Source organism: Ochlerotatus camptorhynchus, unplaced genomic scaffold (genome assembly GCF_037179485.1).
Source record: "Ochlerotatus camptorhynchus isolate MF236.1 unplaced genomic scaffold, CSIRO-AGI_Acam_v1.1 ptg000374l, whole genome shotgun sequence".
Classification (NCBI taxonomy): domain Eukaryota; kingdom Metazoa; phylum Arthropoda; class Insecta; order Diptera; family Culicidae; genus Ochlerotatus; species Ochlerotatus camptorhynchus.
Window position 1 is genome coordinate 301,225 of NW_027040862.1, and position 20,879 is coordinate 322,103.

Sequence of the window (20,879 nt, forward strand, 5' to 3'; positions counted from 1 at the left end):
TATTCGATTGGATCGTGAGGATTCACGTGGAGGAGGGGTACTTTTGGGCATCAAAAAGTGCCATTCCTTCTATAGAGTGAATCTACTATTAAAGGTAAGAGCCTGTGTATTGCTTCTGTATATATTGCTCCTAGAGTCTCTGTTAATCGAAAACAACTTTTCGACATATGTGCGGTACTTCCCGCTCCATGGTTGATCATGGGAGATTTTAACTCCCACGGTACAGGCTGGGGGGGGGGGGGGGGTGCTGTACGATGATAACCATTCTACTTTGATTTATGATCTCTGCGACAACTTCAACATGACAATCCTTAACAATGGAGAAGTAACACGTTTGGCTGGTCCATCCTCGAATGGTAGTAGATTAGACCTCACCTTTTGCTCTAATTCACTATCGTTGGATTGCACTTGGCATGTAATCCAGGATCCGCACGGTAGTGATCATTTTCCGATCAAAATTTCGATTGCCAGTGGGTTCAACTCGTCAGAATCCGTTAACGTCGCGTATGATCTAACCCGTAACATCGTTTGGACTAAGTTCCAATCCGCGATAGACGATACAGTATCGTCAGTGGAAGAGCTTCCGCCGTTGGAGGAATATAATTTCCTCTCTAATCTCATCATCGACAGCGCACTTCAAGCTCAAACACGACCGGTGCCACGATCGTCAATTCGTAAGAAAACACCATCGCTCTGGTGGGATCAACAATGCACGGAGGTTTACCGTAAAAATTCCGACGCGTTTAAACTTTTTCGGAAACGCGAACTCAAGAGCCTCATCAAGGCCGAAAAACGGGGTTACTGGCGGCAGTTTGTAGACGGATTGTCGCGCGAAACGTCTATGAATACGCTTTGGAGTACGGCGCGAAGAATGCGTAATCGGTCTACTAACAACGAAAGCGAGGAATACTCGGATCGATGGATTCTTAAATTCGCGCGAAAAGTGTGTCCGGATTCCGTGCCGTCGCAGTTGATTCCTCGCGAAACCGCGAATTTGGTAGACGAAATCTGTCAGCCTTTTTCAATGGTTGAACTTTCACTTGCTCTCCTTTTGTGTGGCAATTCTGCCCTGGGATCTGATAGAATCAAGTTCAACTTGCTTAAAAACCTCCCAGACGTCGCTAAGAGGCGCAATGTTGAACTTGTGCAATCAGTTCTTGGAGCTCAATATTGTTCCCGACGATTGGAGACGAGTGAGGGTGATAGCCATTAAAAAGCCTGATAAACCCGCGTCGAATCACAATTCGTATCGGCCCATCGCGATGCTGTCGTGTATTCGGAAATTGATGGAGAAAATGATCCTTCTTCGCCTCGACAAATGGGTTGAGACGAACCACCTTCTTTCAGATACTCAATTTGGTTTCCGTAGGGGTAAGGGAACGAACGACTGTCTCGCGTTGCTTTCCTCGGAAATTCAGTTGGCTTTTGCTAAGAAAGAGCAAATGGCTTCTGTGTTCTTGGATATCAAGGGGGCTTTTGCGTCAGTAGCCGTTGAAGTTCTTTCAGAGAAACTCCACGCTTGTAGATTGTCTCCATTAATGAATAATTTTTTGTACAATTTGCTGTCAGAAAAACATATGAGCTTTTAACATGGAACAGCTACAGCTTTTCGATTTAGCTACATGGGTCTCCCTCAAGGCTCATGTTTAAGCCCCCTTTTGTATAATTTCTACGTCAGAGAAATTGACAATTGTCTAAGTGACAACTGCACGTTGAGACAACTTGCAGATGACGGCGTAGTGCTATCACAGGACCAAAAGAGGTTGACCTGCAAGGACCCTTACAGGATACCTTGGACAATTTGTCTACTTGGGCTTTTCAGCTAGGTATCGAATTCTCCACGGAGAAAACTGAGTTGGTCGTTTTTTTTTTCTAGGAAACAGCCCAGCACAACCGAAGCTCTTTCAAATATCTCGGGGTCCTTTTTGATTCCAAATGCACCTGGAGATCCCACATTGAGTATCTGAGACGAAAATGCCAACTAAGGATCAATTTCCTTCGATCAATTACCGGAACGTGGTGGGGAGCCCATCCACCAGATCTTCTGACGTTGTACCGGACAACGATTTTATCGGTTTTAGAGTACGGTAGTTTTTGCTTCCAGTCGGCAGCTAAAACGCACATCATCAAGCTGGAACGGATCCAGTATCGTTGTCTTCGTATCACGTTAGGATGCATGCACTCGACTCATACGATAAGTCTCGAAGTGCTGGCGGGCATGTTGCCACTATCCGTCCGTTTTTCAGAGTTATCTCTGAGGCTCCTCACCCGTTGCAAAGTAATGAACCCACTGGTGATCGAAAACTTTGAGAAGCTTCTGGAACATGTTTTATGACTTTGTACTACTTATATTTAACACAGGATGTCAGCCCTTCACAGCATAATCCTCATCGTGTATGCTTCTCCGACTTCGGCAATTCAGTGAATTTTGATTTAACTATGACGCAGGAAATCCGCGGGATTCCAGAGCATCATCGTCTTATGATTGCTCTGTCATTATACTCTGCAAAGTTTGGCCATGTTGATTCTGCAAGAACGTTTTTCACAGATGGATTTCTAATAGAGGAGTCCACCGGTTTTGGTGTATTTAATGAATTTCATAGTGCCTCTCGAAAACTTGAAGCTCTTTGTTCTGTGTATTTGGCTGAACTGGCAGCAATTCACTACACTTTGGAAACTATTGCTTCACTTCTTCCAGACCATTTTTTTACGGTTAGTCTCAGTTCTGTCGAGGCTATGTTCCATTAGGCCGGTAAAGCACTTCTCGTATTTTCTCTTGAAAATACGAGAGCTGCTGAGTGCTTTATCCGTGCGCTCTTTCATCATCATCTTCGCGTGGGTCCCTTCGCATTGCTCAATTTTGGGCAATGAGAAAGCGGATTCACTTGCGAAGGTGGGCGCTATGGAAGGCGACACTTATGATCGACAAATCACCTATGGTGAATTTTTTTCTATTTATCGTCAGCAGTTGCTCGTTAGCTGGCAACATCGTTAACCACATTTCAAACCTCCTTCTTTCCTTTTCCCATCCAAAAAATTGCAAATCTCCACTAACCTCGAGACAACCGCGAGTACTTTGCCTAGTTCCTTTAACTTTAAATATAAGACAGTAATATTTAAGAGTATGTTGAACTGGAAAGCTGACACGTTTTTAATTTTGCTGCTGATTTTCATTTGGTGATTTTAATCATTTTAATCATGTTAACAAACTTCCGATTGTTCAATTGTTCAAAATCGCATGGACGGGATCGAAATAGATCAGACCATGGCGGATGATAAGTGAAAAAGAAATATCCAGGAACGGTGTTTGTTGGAAGCTGTCTTAGCTGATGGGCAACGAAGATCCCAAGCTGATCACGATGGTGTGAATCCAGCAGGCTTATAGTGATACCGAGAGATTCTGGACTGTTGCATTTGATGAATTTCTTTCCATGGGATGGCAACGAGTAGCGGGTTTCCAAAATCAAGATCCAAGAAGCTTTTCTGAACTGTTCGGGAGCTTCAAGGAATATTCGGGTGAGATCCTCTCTTTTTATTTATTTAGCTCGTAACATTATGTTCCATATAAATTTCACTAATACAGTACTAAGAAAACAAAAAGAGGAACTTGGCTAGCTTAGCGGCTGCTGCGTTTGCTTACTGTGCATAAGATCGTGCGTTCTTTATCAAATTCCTAAAAAAAAAACAAGGCTAGGGCTGCCTTTGCGAGTTTACGAAACGTATGGAGATCCAACCAGATAAGTCAACGCACCAAAATCCGAATTTTCAACTCGAACGTGAAATCTGTGTTGTTATACGCCAGCGAGACGTGGTTTGTATCAGCGGAGAACACTCAAAAGCTGCAGGTGTTCATCAACCGATGCCTGCGATATATAATTTGTGCCTGGTGGCCTCACAACTGGCTCTCGAATACCGAGCTTCATCGTCGATGTCATCAGAAGCCGATAGCAACAGAAATTCGAGAGCGAAAGTGGAGGTGGGTCGACCACACACTTCGACGGGGTGGAAACGAAATCTGCAAGCAAGCGCTGGATTGGAATCCGGCAGGACATCGCAGCAGAGGCAGACCCAGGGGCTCATGGCGGCGGAGCCTCAATAAGGAAATTAAGCAAGTCGATAGGAATCTGACCTGGGCCCAGGTCAAGGCAAAAGCGAGCAGCCGCCCAGGATGGAAGTCTTTCACGTTGGCCCTTTGCACCGCTGGTGGTGCACAGGACCCTTAAGTAAGTAAGTAAAAAAAAAAACAATCATATGCTTTTGGTTGTATCGCCTGGTTGAGGCGTATCCTGACCTAATACCGTACCCCAACTCCGTAGTACTTATGAGGGTGTCACTAATTCGGTGGCCTCTCGTTGAGTAAGTACTACATCAACATTTCCTTTCCTATTTCTAATTACGGTAAATATAGGCACAGTCATAGTCATTGTCATTGTGAGTTTTAGCGAACTTTTCCTGTAGATTGATTAGAGACCCGTTTTTTTTTTGTTTATACATAAGGGGAGATAGAACTAGGATTTCTTCCTCCTTCTCCTTTCTCCTGCGGCCTTTTATTCAATTTTTTTTCTTTCCAGAAAGCGAGTAACCATAAGCCATATAGTGCTAAGACAACAGCTAGTGCTCATGTCCCAACCACTCCAGGAAAATGGATCATCATTTAACTTTTTTAGATAAGATGCTCCCAACGACCAATCATTTATAACAACGGAACGTACGGTACGAGATGTCCCCGTTTCATCAATTTATTGGATTCTGAAGCATCTTTGATTTAAACAGGCCCGATGTTTCTGAATCATCTTACCCCTTAAATGCTGCACAGTAGGCATGGCCGTTTTGATATATTTTGCGCATCTCTGATGTATAAAATATACCAAATAGACGAGAAAAAGGATAGAGGTATATCTATCATTTTCCAGGATGCTTTCATGAACTGGCTCTGTTGGTGTTAGATTAGATTAGATTAGATTAGATTAGACAGTTATAATGTATAACGAAAATGATAACTCGGCTCTTTAAAGTTTATTCGATTGAGCCTGTACAAATAAATTAATTATTAATATAAAAAAAACTATGTAAATCGTTGACTTCACGCAGAAGTAATACTTAACATATAGTCAAAGTGTAAAATTGTATTTATGGCTTTCGGCTCCGTAAAGTTTTTTTAATACTATTAAGCCTTACCAAAAAAGCGAATTGATAAAAAAAATATCTATTCAATGTCTCTCACTACAAGTGCCACGATGGGTGGATTAAAGTGCCCTCTTTCACCCCCAAACTCCGAAATACTAGCTATTAAATAACAGACCAGATAAAAGACAAAAATGAAGCCCTCGTTCTTTGTTTCATAATAAACCGCCTACTGGAGCGAACGAAAAAAAAAATGCAGCAACCTGACACTTTTTACGACCCGTTCCTTCGCACAATATGCCCAGCAGCAATTCCCACCCCTTTTTTTTTGCTACCGTGCTCCTAGCCGTCCACTTCATCAAACGATTCTTCCATCGCAGCAAAAAAATAAACGAAGAAAGGTCATTGGGAAAAAACCGAGTGAGCCAAAGAAAAACTGTGTGCCGTTAATGAATCATTTAGTTATTTCACTGAGTGGGAGGGACGGGAGGTGGGGGGGTTTCGGTGCAAAAACAGGAATCCAGCGTGGGACGATTATGAAAATTGCGATAATTCCTCGTCCACGTGCCGCAGGCCAATCGGGTTCTTGTTCTTCTGAAAGACTCTCAAGGCTGTTAAAGCGACTCCCGACACCAGCACCGGAGGGGACGTGCCGGACCGAGAGAGTCATAACTTGTCCTCATCCACCTCCACCAGGGTTTAAGAAATGGACAACAGATTGAACGGAGAAATCCCAAATTTAGTGCAGCCCGAAATGGGAAGCGTTAAACTGGGAAACTGGACCATTCTTTTTTTTTTGTCCATCCTGCAGAAAACATCCGAATCGGAAGGACACTCAGGAAATACACAAAGGACGCACAACACACATTCCCTTTTCCCCTTCGCCAGCCGTGCCATAATTTACTGCAAACCGACGACCCGGGAGACGAAACAATGGCCGGGTGAAAATTTCATTTGCATATTACGTAAATAAATTTTCCCGATACGTTGTGCATCCCGGATTTCTGTATGTAGTTGTTGTTTTTCTCTCGGAACGAAGCGTTGTTGCTGGTGCAGTCTAGTTGGTGTAGTCCACTCGAAAAGGCGGATTTTCTGGATTTGGTCACCGAGTAGGTTCTGTAGTGAGCAAACAAAAAAAAAATATGAGGCCAAGTGAAATGTTTGCGGGAGCCAGCGACGAGGAAGATGTGCAAGTTTAGCGTCCGTTCGTTCGTTTCTCTGACCGTCGTCACCAGGCAGAGCACTAGAATGAGGATGAGGCTCTGGAACTGGATGAGATCCAAGTCTTGTTCTTGACTGGGATGTGCGAGACTGTGATTTAGGTTGAGATTTGCGAGAATTAATGCCTCTCCGGACAGACGAGGCGCTGGGGCATGCAAATTGAATTTATTGAATGGTGCGTCATTGGGATTCAAGGTTTTTTTGATGTTGTTGTGAGCTACTGGTTGAAGTTTGGGGTGAAGTTTGGATCATAGCGTTTTATTTGGTTTAATGGTGTGATGAAGATTTCTTCTTCGGGCGTGTTTAGCTGGCTTTGTAAATCGAAGAGAAAAAATGTAGATTTTATCAGAATTTTTTTTGGAAATCATATACCTAGCATTTTTGTGAATCACGAGAATTAAGTTTTCAAAACAGAAATTCTAGGAGTCTAATGAAATACTAAAGCTTAAATTTGATGACGAGCAAGAATACCGACAAGTTAAGCTTTGGAAATGGAAATGCGAACCTTCTTCTTCTTCTTCTTCGCATTTCAAGCTTATTGCTTATGGCATATTAGCTTATTGCGTGCTCTCAACTTAGTGTTCTAAATGCACTTCCACAGTTATTAATTGAGAGCTTTCGATGCCTGCTACCATTTTTGCATTAGTATAATTGTGTGGCAAGTACAATCATACTCTATGCCCAGGGAGTCGAGAAATTTTCCAACCCGAAAAATTCCTAGACCGGACCGGGAATCGAACCCAGTCACCTCCAGCATGGTCTTGCTTTGTAGCTGCGCCTTTACCGACTGAGCTAAGGGAGGCCCCAGGAAATGCGAACCTATCATGGACGAAAAGCGAAATTTTTCAAAAGCACTGGATGCAGATCCAGTTGGAATGGAAACAATTTACCGGATTGCGGAGGAGAAAGCACTTTTCATAAAGTTAAGCTCTGAAGAATTGAAGCTACATGCATTGCTCTGGGCGTAACTCTGGGTAAGTAATTTTCAATTATGCTGATGCAAAGACCGAAGTACACTGCCCATAATCGCATATCAGTCCCATATGGATTTTTGTTAGTTTTGAGATAGCAATGCTATCCACTGTCAAATAACATCTACTTTCTTAATATGTGACAAAACTAAGGACTTTGATCATGAAGCAATGTAATAACATTATCAAGTCAGTTATTCCCATCAAGCAAACTAATCGCATATCAGTTCCTGAGCCAAACTCTGTGTTTTCACTGAAGGTACACTTGAGAGCGCTCTCGAGTGCACCTTCAGTGAAAACACAGAGTGTGGCTCTACGGTGGGGAAATTTTTCAATTTGATAGGGAGATTAATAGCACTTAACTATATTTTTTAGAATGGGTTCACTGAAAATTCAGCTGGATTTTACGTTAGCATTCTATAATAAAAAAAATTATTGAAAAACCCCTGCTGACAATGAACAAAGAGCTCTGAAATAATAACTTTATAGAGTAAACAAATGAATCGATTATTTGCTAATGGATTATATTTTTCATAGACCGTAATTGACATCGATTACTATATTTGAAATATATAATTTTGAATTTCGATCAAGGTCAAAATTATTAATATGAAAACAGTGCACTGAGATTTCAGAGAAGTGAATCCTGTAATCACATGGTGTGAATTTTAAATTATTAGTGTAGTGCTAGTACAGTGAGTGATTCATTATGGCAGACCTAAGGACTTTGAGCAAACGAGAACATCAGTTGCGAAATTCTGTGGACGGGATCCGAAAATTCGTCAAAAACTTTCAAGCAGAAGGGGATGCTCGTCAGATTACCGTGCGTCTCGAAGCGTTGGAGAATATTTTTACGAAATTCGTCCAGACGAAAAAATTGAGTTGCTGCTTGAAGATGTCCACGGAGAAGAAGAAGAAGAAGAAGAAGAAGAAGAAGTAAAAGATGATGGAAGGCAACAGGAAAACGATCAGCTCATGCAGGATTTCGAGGATCGTTATTATGTTTTAAAGGCAGATCGCCTGGATTTTCAATCGATTCGAACCTGTGAGATGGCAGTTTCTGGAAACCAGCAACCGGGCGTGCACTCCGCAGCCCAATTCGCAAGAATAAAGCTGCCTGACATTAAATTACCTTCATTTAGTGGAAAGGTTCACGAATGGGTGGCGTATCGTGACAGCTTTCGGAGTCTCATACACAATAGTACTCTTCTCTCGGAAATCGACAAGTTCACCTATCTTAGGTCTTCTTTGTCCGGTGATACGCTACAGGAGCTAAACGCAATAGAGCTTTCTGCCGCCAATTACGTTGTAGCGTGGAAGGCGTTAGAGAGTCGCTACGAGAATAAGAAGTTGATCGTAAAAGCTCATCTCGACGGTCTATTTGCGGTGGAAAGCCTCAAAAGAGAAGCATACGAAGGGCTCAACCAGTTGATTGGAGACTTTGAGAAAAATCTTCAGATGCTAGAGAAGATCGGCGAAAAACCTGCCGACTGGAATACCATCCTGGCCTACATGGCATGTTCCAGATTGGATTCAGCCACAATCCGGCATTGGAAAACACATCATAACAGCAAAAAAGTCGCCAAGTATGCAGATTTGATGGTGTTTCTCGAGGGTCACTGCTCAGTCCTGCAATCAATCGCACCAGCCAAATCTGCCATTTCGAGTCCACGGATACCACGCATCGCAGTTTGCCACACAGCCATGAAATCAGCTGGAAACTGTCATTTTTGCAGTGAACCACGTCACTCAGTATTCCAGTGCATCCGATTTCAGCGGATGAAGTTAGCGGAGAGAAATGAGGTTGTCACTAAGAAAAAAATTTGTCGGAACTGTTTGTATCCTGGGCATATCGCCAGGAACTGCGAGAAGGGAACGTGCCGCCATTGTAATCAGAAGCATCACACTTGGTTGCACAGTGATCAACCTAGATCCTCCGCTCCACCCTCGCAGTCAAGAGCTTCGACAGCAAACCAACAGTCTGGACAGCCACAATCCAGCCCACCATACTCGAACCATCAGACACGGACCGCTAACACTACAAACTCACAAGACTCACACACTCAGCCAGCCACAGAACACCGCAATGGGCAGTATTAAGGATCGCTATGGCAATATTGTGCTTGCACGAGCTTTGCTCGATTCGTGTTCACAGCACTGCCTTATGATAAAGAGTTTCGCCAGCAAGCTCAAGCTAGAAGAGACACCAGTCTTTCTGTCAATCCAAGGTATTGGACAATCTCAAGCCGTTTCGACGAAGTTAGTCAGTGCTGTAGTGGGTCCAAGATCGCAAGATATTTCATCATTCACTGAAGAGATGCAGTTCCATGTGTTGCTGAAGCTAGCTGTGTCACTTCCAACCGCAAGTTTCCGCATCACGACGTGGAATCTTCCCGATCGTCTGCATCTAGCCGATCCTAAGTTCTTCGAGACAGGACCCATCGACATCATCATCGCAGAGGAATATTTCTTGGAGCTGCTGAATGAGGAGAGGCAGAAGGCGACCGAAGATGGCCCGACGCTTCAGAACACCGTATTCGGTTGGATTGTTTCCGGTCGTATTCCTGAAAATCCTGCAGGTGCATCATCGTAAACTCTAATCTGTTCAACAGCACAGATTCAAGATCAGCTTTCGAAGGTCTGGGAAGTTCTGAAAAGGCAGTACGTGGATTTCATGCACGAATATTTAGCCATGGGTCATATGCAGGAAATTTTCGAAGAAGATACGAGTGCCCCGTCATACTACTTGCCTCACCACGCTGTTTTCAAGCCTGACAGCACGACGACGAAGCTGCGAGTAGTATTCGATGCTTCTTGCAAAACGTTCAGTGGCATTTCTCTCAACGATGGACTAATGGTGGGAGCCGTAGTTTAACATATGATACTGGATATCACTCTCCGTTTCCGTACACATCGATTCGCTCTTGTAGGAGACGTTGCCAAAATATATCGGATGGTGCTGCAGAGTTTACAGGATCGTCTGCTGCATAAAATCGTCTGGAGAGATAGCGTCACAGAACCCATTCGGACATTCGTTCTCAATACAGTTACCTACGGCACTGCATCAGCACCTTACTTGGCTACGAAATGTCTGCAACGCTTGGCCGATGAAGGTCCCTAAGTCCTTAGAAAGGACTTCTACGTGGATGATATGTTGTCAGGCGTAGATGACATTGAGGAAGGGAAGGTGCTCATCAAGAAAATGATAGAGTTACTGCAATCAGCTGGATTTTCGTTACGAAAGTGAAATTCTAACAGCAAGGAATTGCTGTCAGTGCTCGAGTAGCTCCACTCGAAAATTTGAAGAAAAATAGGAAATCATTATCGACTCCTCGCCTGGAACTATCGTCCGCATTGCTCCTAGCGCACCTCTACGAGAAAATCGTCAACAGCATCAACGTTACTGCCAAATGCTTCTTTTGGGCAGACTCAACCATCGTCATTTGATGGCTTTCGTCGTCGCCATCTAGATGGAAGCAATTTGTGGCAAACTGTGTTTCCGAAATCCAACACATAACGAAGGGAGGAATTTAGAATCACGTCGCAGGAGAGGAGAATCCTGCGGATATTATTTCAAGAAGCATGACCCCAGTGCAGCTGCAGTACTAACCACGCTGGTTTCACGGACCTTGCTGGCTGAAGTTAGATCAGCAATACTGGCCCAAAGTGCTAGAAATCGATGAGAACAAGTTCAACATGGCGGATCTGGAGAGTAAAGCCATTGCAGCAGCCCTTCCAACCGTCAGTCCGAGTGAAATTTTCGGCCTTCGATCGTCTCTGGTAGATCTTGTGCGACTGACTGTCTATATTCAACGATTTAAATGGAACTCGTCTCCAGTGAATCAACTCTGCAGGAAGGTGGGCTACATCACTTCCCATGAGTACGGCGATGCGATCAAGGCTCTCGTGAAATTGTCACAGCAAGAATGTTTTCCCCAGGAACTAGCAGACCTTTCCAAGAGTGGTCAGGTGCAAGATTCGTCCAGAATTTCTCCGCTCAATCCGCAACTTGCTGAAGACATATTCTGCTGCTGTATCGGAGCGTCGGAAACATCCCTACATCCTGGATCATCGGCATCCCTTCGCACAAGCAGTTGTAGCTTACTATCATCAGAAGTATTTCCATGCCGGTCAGCAACAAGTAGTTTCCAACGTCCGAGAGCAGTTCTGGCCTACAAGTATCAGAAAATGAGTGTTCACTCGGCTGTCGACAAAAGCAGGCCACTCTCGATGTGTGCTACGCGATCGTCTGTTTTCTCGGCAGCAACCATTGTGTGGTGCTCCTCATTGTTCTTCATCAGTAGTTCTTTCGGTCGATGCGTCGTCGACTTTGGAAAGCAACCGTTTCGTGATGAGTGTGTGAGTGCTGACCACGTTTTGCGTCCATTGCTGCAATGGACGCGCTCTGACCCTCGTTGGCGTACAACAATTTGCCACACAATGAAACTACTGGAAGCGGCTCCAGTTCTGATGGAGGAGGCTTTTTGGATAGCGGAAGATAATGTGTTTATTGTGTTGTACCTTTTGACTATAGTTTTAAGATATATTGTATAGTGACCAAGAATCCCCGGCTCTGTAAAGTTAGTTCGGTTGAGCCTTATCAAATAAATTATTAAACAAAAAAAAAAAAAGTATCAGAAAACTGACTAGACAAGTCATCCACGAATGCGTCAAGTGCTTTCGCGTGAAACCTAAATTCCATGAGCAATTAATGACAGACCTACCTCCCGAGCGAGTAACGCCATGCTTCCCATTCCAGAAGGTTGGTGTCGACTACTGCGGACCGTTTTACGTAGTCTACCCTCAGCGTCGAGTGCATCCGATCAAGTGCTTTGTGGCAGTGTTCGTATGCTTGGTTACAAAGGCAGTGCATCTGGAGCTATCAGCGGATCTCACTACTCAAGCGTTCCTGGCTGCGTTGAGGAGGTTCACATCTCGTCGTGGAAAACCGTTTCTCATCATGTGTGATAACGCGAAGAGGGAACTGGATGAACTTGCACGTCTGTTCGACAGCCAACAGTTCAAAGAAGCAGTATTACGACATACGGCAGAGGACAGAATCGAACTTCGGTTCATTCCGGCACGATCACCGAACTTCGGAGGGCTTTGGGAATCAGCGGTTAAATCATTCAAGATCCTGTTCAAACGAACGATTGGCACCCGCAGCCTGGTATACGACCAGATGCAGACCGTGCTGGCTCAGACGGAAGCCATCCTGAATCCCCGACCCCTGACACCCATTAGCAACGATCCAGACGACTTCGAAGCGCTTACAAAACTCGGTTTTCCGAAGGAAGAAACGTCAGCTGGAAGACCGAGATCGCGAGGCGATGGAAAATCTGTACCGCGTAAACGACACATGGAAGTTCTATGGGAAGCTAAATAGTTCGCGCAAAGGCTACGTGCCGCAAGTCGATATGTGCAAGGACTTGGACGGTAACCTTCTCATGAACGACTGTGGATTGAGATGTGGAAGCAGTACTATGACGAGCACCTCAACGGTGAAGCAGAAGAAAACGAAGGTGGCACGGCAACAGATCTTGGAACACGCGTAGAAGATAACAGGCTACCGGTCCCTGATCTTCAAGAAGTTGAGGAGGAGATCGGTCGGCTGAAGAACAACAAAGCAACTGGTATAGATCAACTACCAAGTAAGCTATTAAAATACGGTGGTGAAGCACTGGTGCTGCACTGGGTAATTGCCAAGATTTGGCAATTGCAAAAAATCATCATGAATTTCAAAAAATCATCGAGAGAAGTCATTGTTTTCAAAAGCTGTTTCACCTAATTCCAGCTCTATCTATATCTGTTTGAATCTAACATACCATGTTCTTGAAGGCAACATTGGGGGTGCAATTTCAAAAACCAAAGTCGGTCGCGGCTTGAAAGTAGTCTGATTTTGATCAAGAGATGATGGATTTTAATTCTTAATACGTCAATCGATAGGAATTTTTCTATGAATCTTAAGACTTTATCATTTTTCAAAATGTCACTATTGAAAATTGCACGAATGTGCAACTGTTGCTATGATAATCACCGATTGCCTGCGAAAAGTGATTTCCCTAACACATATTTCAAAGTTGAATTGCATCCAAACGGTGTTTATTTAATCACCGCGTGATGAGTGGTGGCGTTCTCCAGTACACAACGAAAGGCTGCCTGCCAGCAGCGAGCTGCAGCCAACATGAGCATCCATAGAAGGAGGGAGAAACCGCACCGCTATTCTTGATTCAGCGGCCTCTGACGGCCATTCCAGAGCCCAATCTCTGTGCAATTCCCGAAAATAGACTTTCAGCTTGGCAAATGGTGCAAGCATATACCCAGAAACTGTGGAAGAAATGGTCGGAGCAGTATTTGTCAAACCTCCACAACAGGACAAAATGGACGCGTCAGCGGAACAACATAGCAATTGGAACTATGGTTGTTATCAAGGAGGAGAATCTCCCACCGTTGAAGTGGCAGTTGGCACGGGTGACAGTGGTTCACCCAGGATCTGACGGAAACATCCGAGTTGCAACCGTCCGGACCAAGGATGGCAGTTACAGGCGAGCGATCTCAAAGATCTGTGTACTGCCAATCAGAGACAATCTTTCTATGTCAGAAGAGGAGAACTAGGACTCCTACAACGGCGGAGGTCGAAAGGCCTCCGCACACCCAGTTAAGTTATGCATTATTTCAAATTTCTAAAAAGTAATCGCTCATTTTTCTCCAATCAAACCTCACTATGTTTTTGGTCAACCCAAAACACCCGACACTTTTTCGACAAATTTGAGTTGTCTAGCGTCCAGTTTCGAGGTAATATGTGTCGTTTTCGGAGGTGGAATTTGCATGTGTATCCAGTCTTGTTGAGGTCCAGTCAAGACGGTGTTTAGCAATGGCGCTAACCGTCAAATTTATGTTCAGCTCGATTCGAAATTCACACTCCCAAACACGTTTGATTCCCGAGGAAGAAGTGCGCAATTCATCCTCCTGCTTCTACGCTGTGATCGTCAACGGGTATGGCCAACCTGCTTGTACCTTCTCAGCAATTTGGGTCCAACATTGCAGTCACCGTAGTTCAATCGTCGAATGTCAGAACGTCGTCTCACTTTTCACTCACAGTTTCACTTTAAGAAACGATCGATAGATAACAGTAGTGTGCAAACAGGCCTTTTATCCCGATCGTTTTTCGATCGTCAGCAGCTGTAGCCGGTCAGCTGATAGTGTTTATAGATGATAGAATATAAAAATAGAAGTTAATAAACCGTCGCGTGTACAACACGTATTTCAGTACCGTAAAAATAAATGTACTCTGTTCGCGTAATAAGTCCGCCGCGTTATTTTAAATTGTGTCCGAAGGAACCTGAAGAAATTAGTGTCGCGCGAACAAATATTCTAAAAAAGCCAAGTTTCAGTTTGTTTAGTTCACCACATATAAGATAAAAATATTTTTAAAAGACTTCTAAATCTCGCAACCGTTCCAATTCGCAGCAGTTTGGCATCAACTATCAGGAAATTCAAACTGTATCGTATGTTTCTTGTACCCGGTATGCTACATTTTCCACTTTTCCTAAACTGTTAATACAATTCCCCTTTCCCTGGAAATACGAAATATGTAAGTTCGTTTGCTGGGAGGAGCGACCCCACAATTTATACGGAGCGCATTTACTGCACCACTGACTGCCGGGAAGGAAAAGCTCCCAACAGCAGAACAATACAACCCCTTGGATCCGGGTCCATGCTCCAGCCCTTTCCACTGCTCTGCGGCAGCAAATGAATTTCAATAAAAGCATGCTTCGGGAATGAATGGAAAATATTTAAATTAATCTATTTTCCCGGATGAAATTTATATCCATTCCACATGCTTTCAATCTCTCTCTCCCTCTCGTTTACTCGCTGGCATTTGCCGGGAATATTGATCGTCCAGCAGAAGTGGACGTTCCTGGTTTCTCTTAATCCTGGCAAGACAAATCCAATTTTCGACAGAGCTCGTCGAATTTCGTAGAACTCCTGGCGCAAAGCACATTAACCTAAGTCGCAAATGTCAACCTGACTGGATTATCGCACACCGACGTCGTCCCAGGAGGACAGGAACGGCAACAGCGGTCGGGAAAGATTAAAACTGTAATCCTATTTTTCTCGTGTCTCTCCAATGGGCATGTTGCCGAAAATAAGTCTTATTTATTTACCTTGCCGTTTTTTTCGTTTGTTTTCCGAGCACAAGTAACCAATTTTCCAGCAGCTTGGGATCCATTCAAAATCGCATTACTGTTGTTGAGAGGATTTCCAGGGTAAATGACGAATCGGAAAAACTCGACCTTCTCTGATTTGCTTGAAACGTTGCATAATTCTTAGTTATGGTGATTTATTCCTATTTAAACTAAAATTCGACCATTTTAAATCTTGCAAAAAAATTTCAAAATGGCGTATGCAATATTTTTCAACAACGCATAACTCGGAAACGACACTTCCAATCAAAATGACGTCGGAGACAAAGCTGTACAAAATTATAATTTTTCAGAAGAAAAAAATATGCGCGCTACAAAATTTCAAGTAATTTTGGGTAAAAAATACAAACATTTTGTAGAACAAAAAATCACGATTTAAAATATTTTTCATTCTGTCAAATATTCAGGTTGGACACTTCAAATTTAACAAAAATTATGAAATTTTAACTTTTCGATGCAAAATTTTATGTTAATTTTTGTTTTCTGTTTTTGAAAGTTATGTGCCAAAATTAGTTAAAAAAGTTAAAATTTTAAATAATTTTCATGATTTATTCTTTTTCAATATTTCATAAAAGATAGAATGCTTTCAAATCAAAATAATTAGGAAATTAATCGTTGCGCGATGAAGACTTGAGTGATGCACGAGACACTATTATTCGAAATACTCGAATAATTAATTCTATTCAGCCGATTTCCTTAACTAAATTGGACCAATGAAATTTATTTTCAATCTTTATTAACGAGATTTTTAGCCAAAGGCTAGTTCCTCTAGAGAGGAAGGTGATTCAATGTGATTGAACAAAAATTTAATGAAATATGGTTGATAGCGTGAACCTTTGTATACTTGATGAACATGCACCACTTTTACGTAGGCAGAATAGGGGACGACAGCCCAAAATGCACCCATGGGGTAAAATGCCCACTTAAAGAAAAACGACGATATTTTTTCCCAAAGATGCTTTTGACGATCAAAGGATTGCATTTATTTTCAACAGAAGGCATTGCACGTTATTTCTGGTAAAAAAAAATCATTCACTCATAACAAATTTGCCGTAAAACGGGTATTTTATGAAGCACATTACACAAACAGTAAAATCAACCATTATAAAATAAGCTTCTAACTGTGTATATTATAACAAAATTAAACAAATTCACCTGTGGCACCTATGTTATGTATTTTTCTTCATTATTTGCATTCAGTTGCTTTATTCTGATTTAATCTTCAATACAAAATATTCAAATAATCCTCGAAATAATCATATCAATTACCTCTAGGCATTATTATCACGACCAATGAATCATACCGAATTTGAGTTCAGTTTACTTAAAATCGCAAAAGTGCAAGAACTCAGCGATGAGTAAATTTGCCTCATGTTTCCGTGTAAAAAACCTAAAAAATCTGTCAGAACATGAAGAAAATTGACGAACTTTTTACTCAGTCTAGTCTAGTACCAATAGACTGAGAGAATCCAGTCTTCAGTTTTCTCATATTCAGGATTTTTTCCTGGGAAAACATGAGGCAAATTTACTCATCGCTGAGTTCCTGTACTTTTTGCGATTTATGAGTAAACTAGACTCAAATTTGGTTTGTTAGCATTGACTATGCAGGCTATGGCATATATATTCAAGGGGCATCCTTCAAGTACGTTACACTTTATTAAGGAAGAAAATTCAATCCCGCTACCAATTTTATCATGATTTTACTCATATTTTATGCATAACTTATCACATATCGAACACCCTGTTTACTTATTATGCCACGCAATTATTGGATGGACCCTTGAAAGAGAAAACAACAAATTAAACGTCAAAATGCTTCGATTGCATTTTTTTGTATGATTTATTTGTTGTGGTTTTATAAAAAATGGCCCGTAAGTATGTCCGTAAAACAAATCGTCAGTCATGGACCCAACCATGTTTGGAAGCTGCAATGCGAGCGCTGCGCCTGGGTCTACCCAAAAGCAAAGTTGCTAGAATCTATGGAATACCGAAAAAAAACACTGATGCGTTATGATGCAAAGCAAGAATAGGTGCCAATTATATCCCAGCTTGGATCATTTAAAACGGTTCTGTCGAGTGATCAGGAGGATGAGCTGGCCCAGTATATAATCCAGATGTGCAGTTGTGGGTTTGGCTTAAACCACAAAGAAATACGTCAGCTACACGGATAGAAATCTCCTTATACCTTTTGGCAAATTTCTATTGCTGATTATTCATAAAATGTATAAGTCAAGTAATAAGCAGACGCCTTGCAAAAAGTTAATGAAGATCATGTGTCAAATGAAATGTATAAGCGGTCACACATACCTTTTATGCATTCTTATAGGACCTATGTGGTTTGTCTTATGGAATCTATAAGGCTGATGCTTTGGCAAAAATGTATAAGTGAAACACATGAATAAAATAATTGATTTTCGTTTCGTGTAGCGTTTCAAATCGCGGAAAAATATAAGGTGGATCATCCGTTCAATCGGAAGCAAGGCTTGGCCGGTTCGGACTGGCTCCGGTTGTTCCTCCGACGACACCCGAAACACACCCGTTTTAACCGCGAAACCGTGAATGCATACTACGATTTGCTGGAAAAAGCTATGAGTGATGTCCATTACTCACCAGATCAAATCTGGAACGTCGATGAGACCGGATTTAGTACAGTATGTTTCTGCGCCAAATTGTTAACAGCTGCTTAAACAGATTTTTTTTTTTCGTCGTAGGTGCAAACAAGACCAATAAAAGTATTTGCCAGGAAGGGACAACGACAGGTATCAGCATCTTCTTCAGCGGAACGCGGAACGAACACGACAGTGATTTTGGCAATGTCAGCGTCAGGAAAATATGTGTCTCCAGCTTTCATATTTCCGAGGTCCAGAATGAGCGATGCCCTGAAAAGTGGTGCTCCTGAAGATTCTCTATTTTTGTGCAATCCCAGTGGCTGGAGCACTGTTGATACGTGCTCACTATGGTTTGACCACTTTTTGAAGTACGCTCTTCCCTCCGCAGAACGGCCAATTCTTCTAATCCTCGATGGTCATTCGAGCCACACAAAAAACATCCATATGCTCGAAAAAGCAAATGCTAATAATGTCCGCATCTTGACCATACCACCGCACACGTCTCATAAACTACAGCCACTGGATGTGACAGTGATGGGTCCTGTGAAAAAAGGCTACTCTGATGCAATGCTACGCTTCACGACGAATAATATTGGAAAAGTGGTATCGATTCATAACATTGCCAGTTTGGTTAATGAGGCGTTGACTGCAGCAGCAACGGCATTAAATGCTCTTAGTGGATTCCGAGCAACAGGAATCTATCCGCTGAACCGTGGCATATTTACCGACAAAGATTTTGCCACTGGTGATTTCTTGGAAGCCTCAATCAACAAGTCGAAGAATGAATTGATGATCAATACGCCTTGTAATGGCAGCACCAGCGAAGTTGATATAATCTCCCTCAACGGTATGGAACTTTTTTGACCCTAATGAAATTTTATATGTTTACACTAGTATTTTCTAGTTCATATTTATAACTAGTATTTAGTTAATATTTAACTAGTATTTTTTAGTTCATATTTATAATGATTCCTACAGTGAGCAACGATTGTTCCGTGCAATCTGAAGTCACACTCATTGAGCACACACAGCAAAGTGTCCTAATGGAAATCATGGAAGACTTCAACAACGCTTCTCCGCAACTTCCAGTTGACCCAGACGAATCGAATTGTGTATTGGATATTTGTTCAATTGAGGACTACAGTACGAATTTAAACCCTCATGAATTAACGATTTGTGAAATGAACGATTCCGGTGGTGTCGCATGTCCGAATGATGATGTGGACGGGGTGATTGTACTAGACCCAAACATATACTATGTAGTAGGAGAAAACGGAGAAATCATCGTTGGTTCGTCGTCACCAGTTGAAGCAATGTCTCCTGAGATCCAAGAACATTTCCATTTGATGGAATCATCGTCAGTCACAGAACAGATTGAACTTGAGCAATATATCCCCTCTACACTAGTAGCCAACACCATGGTTCCTCCCAAGGTGAATTTACAAGGATCAATACTGAAATGCAAACCTCTAAAACGAAAGGGTCAAGCGGAGGATTTGACATCAACATCATACCGAAAACAGTTACGTGAGGCTAGTGCATCGAAACTCATTAAATGTATTAAGAAAAGAGGACGCAAGCGAATAGTAGCGAAAGATCCAACGGACTCTCTTTGTCCTATCTGTGGCGTTTCCTTCAGTTCAACAGTAAATGGCGATGGCTGGAGCAACTGTTCTATGTGTCTCAGTTGGTTTCACGAAGAATGCAACTTCAATTCATCATTAATTTGCAATTCATGCGGATAGATACGTTTCACCGAAATGATTTTAAACTTGAATCTGGAAAGAAAAAAACCTTTACCATTTTTTAAACACATGTTTGAAATTTTTATTTTATATATTTTGTTATAATAAAAATGAAGTTTTGTTTGTTTATTGTTGATGTTGATTTATATTTCATGTCATGCCCATGTTTTTATTATACTACCTCATTTGTAATAATCCCGTCACACAAACCGCTGACATATTTCCGATCTTTTTGTAAATTTACTTGTCTGCTGATGCACAATGATTCAGCATCATAACGTACATGAAAACAAAATACCATGATATGGTGTTCAAGCTAAATTGAATCTTATTTTGTATAAGGCTATATAATTACATTGTTATCATCCAAATCAATATTCTTGACCATTAGCTAACCAGAAACCATTGTGGTAATACCATACGACAGCGGAACTATGCCATTAGTGCGAAGTATTTTTACGCACTGGTCTTGGCGCTAATTCAGAGATACATTATAATTATAACGCTCATTTACAACATATTTTTATATAACAAGTGGAAATAATGAGAGTGGTTTATTTTGTTATTGAGGAATCTTTACAGGGAAAATTTCAAGATGGATAAAACAACTGGATGATTGAGGAGGGTGAACTGAGCCACTCTTCGTGCTCTTTGGTGGCATGCTGTTCGCTTTGACCTTGCATTTGACAAATACTTAATTTATATGGACTTACCATACAGATTTTGGATGCAAAAAATTGTGTACCTGGGCTTCAAGCTTGTCAGGATGATTGGAATCCAAAGTTCGCGATAAAGTATCCTGGTTGAATATTTTCAATTTTTCCTCGGAAATCTTTGAAGATATCTCTTCTACATACGGGACAAATAATACGAAGCCAAATCCTTCTCCTTTAAACTTCTTTGAACGTCAGAATCAAGCAGACTTCAAACATAAAATCAGACTACTGTGATAAAAAATAACGTGAATAAAAATAATTTTAGATTCTTTATTTCAATATGTTT

At 42.0% G+C, this 20,879-nt stretch overlaps 1 long non-coding RNA gene across 1 annotated transcript in view; it reads right to left on the bottom strand.

The window, feature by feature from the left end:
- LOC135710288 (uncharacterized) overlaps positions 1-20,879 on the bottom strand; it is a 494,016-nt gene that overhangs the window by 275,336 nt on the left and 197,801 nt on the right. The window lies entirely within an intron of this gene.